Source organism: Armigeres subalbatus, chromosome 2 (genome assembly GCF_024139115.2).
Source record: "Armigeres subalbatus isolate Guangzhou_Male chromosome 2, GZ_Asu_2, whole genome shotgun sequence".
NCBI classification, from domain to species: domain Eukaryota; kingdom Metazoa; phylum Arthropoda; class Insecta; order Diptera; family Culicidae; genus Armigeres; species Armigeres subalbatus.
Window position 1 is genome coordinate 252,698,947 of NC_085140.1, and position 7,709 is coordinate 252,706,655.

Below are 7,709 nucleotides of genomic sequence, written 5' to 3' on the forward strand. Positions count from 1 at the left end.
GATCCGATTTACTAGGTATCATGTATTATTGACGTTCATCCTGAACAAAACCTATTATGTGTGGATTCGGTTCAATTATTGATTAGTATCGTTCTCGTAAACGCACTAAACTTAAATGCGATTTTTTTTGCTGTTCAGCTCGGTGACCCTTTGTTGGTTAAGCGGCCAACTTGAACTGTTAAAGTAATCTTTTTGCAACTTGTTGTCCTCTTGAGTACGTCATCAGTGGCATGTTCAAAAGGACTTTTCCACATCTACGCCCTCATTAAGATCACTATCAGATGAGGTTTGAACAACAAATAAACAAATATATCAATCGACTCAGCTCGATGAATTAAGGTGATGTCTGTATGTGTGTATGTATGTATGTGTGTGTACAAAAAAAAATGTGAGACACACTTTTTTGTACTTAGCCTTATCCGATTTGCTTGGAACAGGTTGCATTCGACGCGGAATCCTAATTTTTCGCTATTGAAAATTGCGTTCCGGAGTTTAAAAAAAAACATTGTTTTTTCCCCATTTTTTCCAAAGATCCCCCTTTGGAATTTTTTTTTCAAAATCGGATTTTTTTTTTAAAGTGCTGCGATGCATTCAAATGAACACAAATAAATGTGAATTGATGGAAATTGTAAGTTAATAAAAAAAATGGGCATCTCTAATATTGGTTTGATTAAGCTTTCATCAGCATGCAGCCGCGCCACCTCGTTGTGGGAAATGAGACCACTGTGCTTTCGCGAAAAAAAAAATGTAAGTGAAAACCTCCACTCTGATCTCATTTAGATAAGCTAAAAGTGGATTAAAAAAATCTATTTTCTGCTTCAAGGCCTTACCAAGTCAAAAAACGATACGACACAAAAAAAATATATTGAGTGTTGGGTAGCAAGAGAGGAAAGCAGAGAGGGACCTAAATGTGTGAAAAAGAGATGGGTGAATACAGAGTAGCGATTTTATATTGAAAGTAGATATTCACCTAGCAGATTGGGTAGACAGAATATAATTTAAAAGCCCCAAACTATTTCTATCCGACTCTTAGACCTGTATGGATGGACCTAAATTGACTGACCAGAAATATTTGGCAATGAATTATTGGCAGTGGTTGATTTTCTACCCGCCGCTGTCACATCCAGGCGCTATAGTATATGCGCAAAATAGCCAGCAAGAGTTATCCGCCAGAAATTTGTATGGCGAAAGACATCTAACGCGGGTTTTCTTAACAGTAGCGAGTTAACTTTTTACGAAAAACTAGTTAACTTTTTACGAAAACTATTTGGTACCAGTTATGTAGGAAGGTATCCGCTACCACGCCTTCCAAATATTTTTTTCGATTGAGGTGCTTATATTGGAAATATTAAACCTTAGATGCCTTTCGCCATACTGATTTCCGAAAGTTAACTCCGCCGCTGTAAGCACGCTCAAAGCAGGCGATTCATTATCTCTTAACACGGTAAAGATTATATTTTTCCAGTTAGGTCATTTTGTATGTACCTTCGATTAAATAAGTCACGTGCAGCTTGTGACTAACAGTTAAGGCGAAGCGTGTATAACACCCGCTGCTCAACGCGGGTGTTCCGTTGGGAACCCAAAAACGATAGTTTACCCCAGTATCCCCTTTACAACGTGCTTTCATTGGGATTTCCACGCAGTAACACCACCCCCCGCTTTCCGTAGTGACGTCATCCTCGGCCAACGCTAATAACGGGCCTAAACGTCACGGTGAAGTGGGTTAGTCAAAGCGGGTGCGAAAACCATCAGTACGAATGAGACGCCATATGTACGCTTGAGGCTGAAATCATCTCTAGCGAATTTTGAAAAGGATCCGAAGCGATACTCCGTACGCTATTACACCGTCCACGTGCGAGACGTCGTAGTTGTGGAAGGAAATTTGAAATAGCCGTTGACGACTGGCGGTTACACAGTGGAGAACACACAGCAAACCGTGTTCCGTTTCACGACGAAAAGCGGCTAACCAGAACTCGGAGGTCTCGTGAGTTCCTGTCGGAAGATCAGCCACATGCATGAAGCAGAAAACTAAGGTCAGGCTATTTCATTAAATTGTATCTAGATATAAGAAATCCAAACAGAATTAGGAAAAGCAGTTAGCGTGACGTCACCCCAAGATAGGAAGCGATAGGCCTATGTATCGAATATATATATATATATATATATATATATATATATATATATATATATATATATATATATGACTATGTATCGAATGTTTAAACCAATATACGATGATGAAACTAAATCGCTCCTAGTATTTTCCGCAAGGTTGACGAGTCGCTAGTTATTGTTTGGAAATTCATAATAGTCTTATTTTAAATCCAATCGGTGTTTGAAGATTGAGTCCGCCGTTATTCTTAACCCTAATATTCCCATTGGTTCAAATTCGATTCATGAAGAATTTTAGATTTCGTTGCTCCACGGAAGCTAGATCCGAGTGATTTAGGGTGTTTGAGGAAGTCCATTGTCCCGCCCTAAGAAAGAGCCTCAGCCGGATTCTTAAATAAGCCTCAGCAACCTCTCCCTGTCGAGAGTGGCGCTTAAGCTGCTGGTGGTTGGAAACTCAAACCGTTATAAAATAACTGAATCTATCTTCCTAAAGTGAAATTTTGTATTCTCTTATGTGCTTATTAGATTATTCTGGGTTTTTGCCTTTCGCGTTTACTAAGTATACGTAAAGGCTATAGGATCACTCCAAAACCGAACTTTTGATAGAAGGCTCGGAGACTCATAGTGTTATATACCAATCGACTAAGTTCGACGAATTCAGGTGATGTCTGTATGTGTGTTCCTCGGTCGTCAGGTTGTTGACGTCGAAATGGTTCTGCACCCTCCTCGCTACTACCGATGACAGCACTTTGTACAGACTCGAAAGGCACTTTATTGGTCTGTACTTGGCTGGGTTCGAAGTGTTCCGCTCCTTCGGCAGAAGATAAGTGACACCCCTAGTGATGAATTGCGGTTGCTGCCCGGGGTTATCTAGTATTGTGTTGAAGCATTCCGCCATCCGCCCGTGGACCGTTGTGAGTTTTTTATACCAGAAATTATGCACAAAATCGGGTCCTGGTGCAGCGGAATACCGGGTAGCCTCACGTATGTCTTGGGCGGTCACGTTGATAGCGGTCATGTCTCCAATTCCACCACAATATTGCTCTTCTTCTGCCATCCACACCCCATCGCCGTTGTGTATGACGGGGTTCTCCCATAGATTGGACCAAAACTGCGTGACTTCTCCAATCTCCGGAAGGCCCTCGCCAAAATCGGCTTTGTCGTTTCGGATGTGGTTGTAGAACTCCCTTTCGTTGATGTTGAACATTCGATTTTGCTCCTTCCTCTTCGAACATTCTCCATAACGTCGTAGTCGTTTAGCAAGAGCACTCAACCGCTGTACATGGGTGTCGAGGATCTCAGTTATGTTCGCCTCGGTGAGATCACGGAGCTCTGTGGGTTTCACAATTTCAGCAACATTCCGAACTAGCCTGGTTGATCGATTCCCCTGCTTGTACTGTGTTAATCGACCAACCTTTGACCACAGTGTGGCGATGCGGGTCTCCAGACGTCGCATCCACGCGGGTTTTCGTGCTTTGGGGCGTGCCCAACGTTCCCAACGTTCTTACAACAGCCACTGCAGCCGAATACACGATAAATTGCAGCTCCTCAAGGTTCTCCGCGGTTTCCAAGTACTGTGGCAAAATATCCTGGTTAAGGATACTTACTGTACTCGTCAACCGATAGGAGTACTGCAACTAGGGTATCCGGTGTCGGGACATGGGGTCTGTCCCACGGAACTGTGTAACTGCTGTGCCCATATGATTAGCTAGTTCGTCCTTCAATTGCTGTCGTTGCAATTCCACTGTTGGTCCTGGAGCGGCGGGTGCAATCGAATCGCGACGGTTACTTGCGATTGATGCATCCAACCCAACAGAACTCCTTCTCGACGTATCGCTCGATCTTGCCTCCTCCTCCTCTCCTAATTCCCTCTGCACTTCCCGCATGATGTACTCTACGTCTTCTGGAGTCAGCATATTATGTGACATAATAGCTCTCTGGCGTGTGTACAACTTGTTCTGGTCAAGCTGGGGTGCAAACCGAGGGAACCTCTCATTAAACATCTCCAGCATCGCCGGTCTGCCGGACATATCCGTCTCCATCCTGGTGCAAACTAATTATTATTATTATTATTATTAGTATTATTACGATTACCACGACTGAAATACTGTGGTTATTATTATTTAAAAATTTTGAATACAATGAGCTACCCAACAAACATTGAAAGCTAATAGAGCGCTTATTCAATCAAAAATAGTCTTCTTCAACTGAAAATTTAGCTTATTCAGCCTAAATTGTTTGTTGGGTAATGATGAAATAGCGAAGTAGAAATGAAGAAAAAAACCACAATAATCCACTTAGTGGTGATAGTGCCTTTCGCGTGTATTATAAAACAAGAAAGCACATAAGAGCAACAAAAAAGCACATAAGAGAGATCAGAATTGGACTTTAGGGAGCTAGATTCAGTTATTTCCATCGATTTACGTTTATTTGCGTTCATTTAAATGCATTGCAACAGTTTTCGAAGAAAAAAAATTCCTCCCAAGGAGGCGGGGAGCGGAGTGACGGAGGTTGCAACTAGCAGCACCAGAGTCTCCCCAGCAGTGATGGGGTTTAGCCCTATCAGCATGCTCGGCGGGCCACTACCCGGAATGCGGGTGGTCGCCGAGCAACTGGATAATACCATCGAGTTCGCGAGCGCAAGGCAGAACATCAGTAAGGAACTGAAACAGAACCTTCGGACTAAAGTCGTGAGCATGCGATACTTTTAATTATTATCATGAGTTCCCAGAATCGTTTCATTGAGTTGCTGAATGATTTCATTGCCGTTTGTTGTAGGTACGCTGCTCGATTCCAAACTGGGTGCTAAAATCGACTGCAATGATTCTAAAAAAATAATGACAATATGTTGAGGGGCCCTCCTTAGCCGTGCGGTAAGACGCGCGGCTACAAAGCAAGACCATGCTGAGGGAGGCTGGGTTTGATTCCCGGTGCCGGTCTAGGCAATTCTTCTTCTTCTTCTTATTGGCTTTACATCCCCACACTGGGACAGAGCCGCCTCGCAGCTTAGTGTTCATTAAGCACTTCCACAGTTATTAACTGCGAGGTTTCTTCGCCAGGTTACCATTTTTGCATTCGTATATCATGAGGCTAACACGATGATACTTTTATGCCCAGGGAAGTCGAGACAATTTCCAATCTGAAAATTTCCTAGACCGGCCCCGGAAATCGAACCAAGCCACCCTCAGCATGGTCTTGCTTTGCAGCCGCGCGTCTTACCGCACGGCTAAGGAGGGCCCTGTCTAGGCAATTTTCGGATTGAAAATTGTCTCGACTTCCCTGGGCATAAAAGTATCATCGTGTTAGCCTCATGATATACGAATGCGGAAATGGTAACTTGGCTTATAAACCTCGCAGTTAATAACTGTGGAAGAGCTTAATGAACACTAAGCTGCGAGGCGGCTCTGTCCCAGTGTGGGGATCTAATGCCAATAAGAAGAAGAAGAAGAAGAATGTATGAGAGAAAACTTATACATTGCAATAGCCACATACATTCCAAAACTTACACTTTTCATTAACTTATGAATGTTATTAGCTTTTTGGTATACGACAGGGTTTGCAGAAATCGCTCTCAATAGATAACGAACAACGATAAACGAGAGGCAAAAATTGTTCCGAATCATAACAAGCCATGATAACAAATTTATCAAACTTGTATACAAGCTTAGCTTAGCTTAGACTGACTGTACATATCAATGGTTGCTACTCCGTGATTGATCAGAACTTGTGCAAATTGCACTACGTTCCAAGTGAATAGTGGTTGGAGTTTACCATCTATTCTCGAGGTGCACGTTTCAGCAGCTCTCAAATGTTGATCAATAACGGCGCCGGCCAAGTCCTTACAGTCAGTTGGGGAAGGGAGGGAATGTTAGTGTGTGGTTATTGTTGCTACTAGAGACCGAGAATACCTCTGCATCTCCACAATTACCACGGGAAGGAAGTTGTGTTAGTTGGGTGGGGTAATCAGTAACATAGATCGGGATTCACCATGGAAAGTGATGTGACTATGCAACTTCTATACTACAGTATTAGCATTTCCTTGATTTGTTCAATTGTTTATCCTTCGCGAGAATAAACAATTAATCGCTCAAAATGAGCGATTGTTCATTTGAATTACGGATGAGGCACCCGCGGCATCATTTCTTCAACGCAAGGAAAGTGAAAAAGAAACGGGATTTAAATTGAAAATAAAGTAATAATCACGGCTGTTCAACCAAATTGATAGTAATCGGAAAGCTAATTGTGTTATCTCTATTTGACGTTAAATAAGAATGTTCAGCCAGACATATTTTGTTAATTTACGTTTATTTTACATGTCGTTTATTTTGCATTACTTTCGCGCGTGTGTTTGTTGCTTGCCGTCACCAGTATACCGTAACCAGGATCTCACTAGTAATAATCCTGATGTGCCGGTTGGGCTTGTGCGCTTTGAGCGGCACATGATCGCTTTTCAGTCAATATAAAGTCGTACATGGTGCAATACAAGATGCTAAATTGGAGACGATATTGATACACGATATACATACATGTTGTATGGAGAAGCACCTATATCGCCTCCACTTCAACAGCCTACACGACACCATATACTTTCATGTGTTGACTGGGTTTGATAGGGCCTGCCTATATAGACACATGCAGCTTTTGCAGAGGTTCAACAGAGCCCACTGTCAATCCCCACCACATCCTAGGCAGGACCCCTAACTCGCTGTGGCCATGGGAAGGGGTCGTCAAGCCCTTGGACATAGTCCCTGCTGCCCCTCAAATTTATCAAACTTGTATAAAAGTGCGAAAAACCAGAATCGGATAGGCAGCCCCCACATAAAAAATGATGATTTTAGCTTTGTTCTCGCTCATTTCGTGTTGGTTACTGCACAGCTGTGTAGAATAAGTTGAAATGTATACCTCTGCGTCTCCACGATTGTTTCGGGAACATGTATTGTGTTAGTTACAAAGGATATTTTACCTGGAATCACTTAGGTAAGCAATGCGATCTATGGGTTGACATATATTAACACGCATTTTAAATATTCTTTTCACATTCATTCCTATCCGCCTGGCGTATTAAACGAATCCACGGGTAATTTACTTTCGTACAAAGCAGAACGAAATGTTTCGGATGATCATGCGATCGTTATACAAAACAACCTGGATTTCAAAAATGTCCCGCGTTCTGAATGAAACAAGATTGATCGAACTAATTAATTCACTCATAGACAACACAAAACAGATCAAAACTACTCGGAACTATAAAATCTCCCGCGTCTTAAACAAAATACGGTTAACCGCGCTCTAATTAATTTACCGACCGCACAAAACAGCCAAATCACTCGGATTTCGGATCTTAAACCAAGGCAGCACAAGTCAGACAAACATCGTTGCAGTAACTTGATTGTTGCACTGCCCATGATTTCATAGTTGACGTATCAACCATTGCACTTTCGCATGTATTTCGAATAATTTAGGGACAAACATCGCAAATTTAAAACATTTCAACCCGTCAACACTTAAATGAGAGTTGGAATAAGCAACGTATCGATGTTGCAGCGGTTGAATATTCCTTATAAACGCCTAATAAGTTAAATTCGCTGAAATTTCAA

At 42.2% G+C, this 7,709-nt stretch overlaps 1 protein-coding gene across 2 annotated transcripts in view; it reads right to left on the reverse strand.

The window, feature by feature from the left end:
• Positions 1-7,709, reverse strand: part of LOC134212070 (monocarboxylate transporter 10) — a 39,209-nt gene that overhangs the window by 29,062 nt on the left and 2,438 nt on the right. The gene's annotated exons all lie outside the window — the stretch shown is intronic.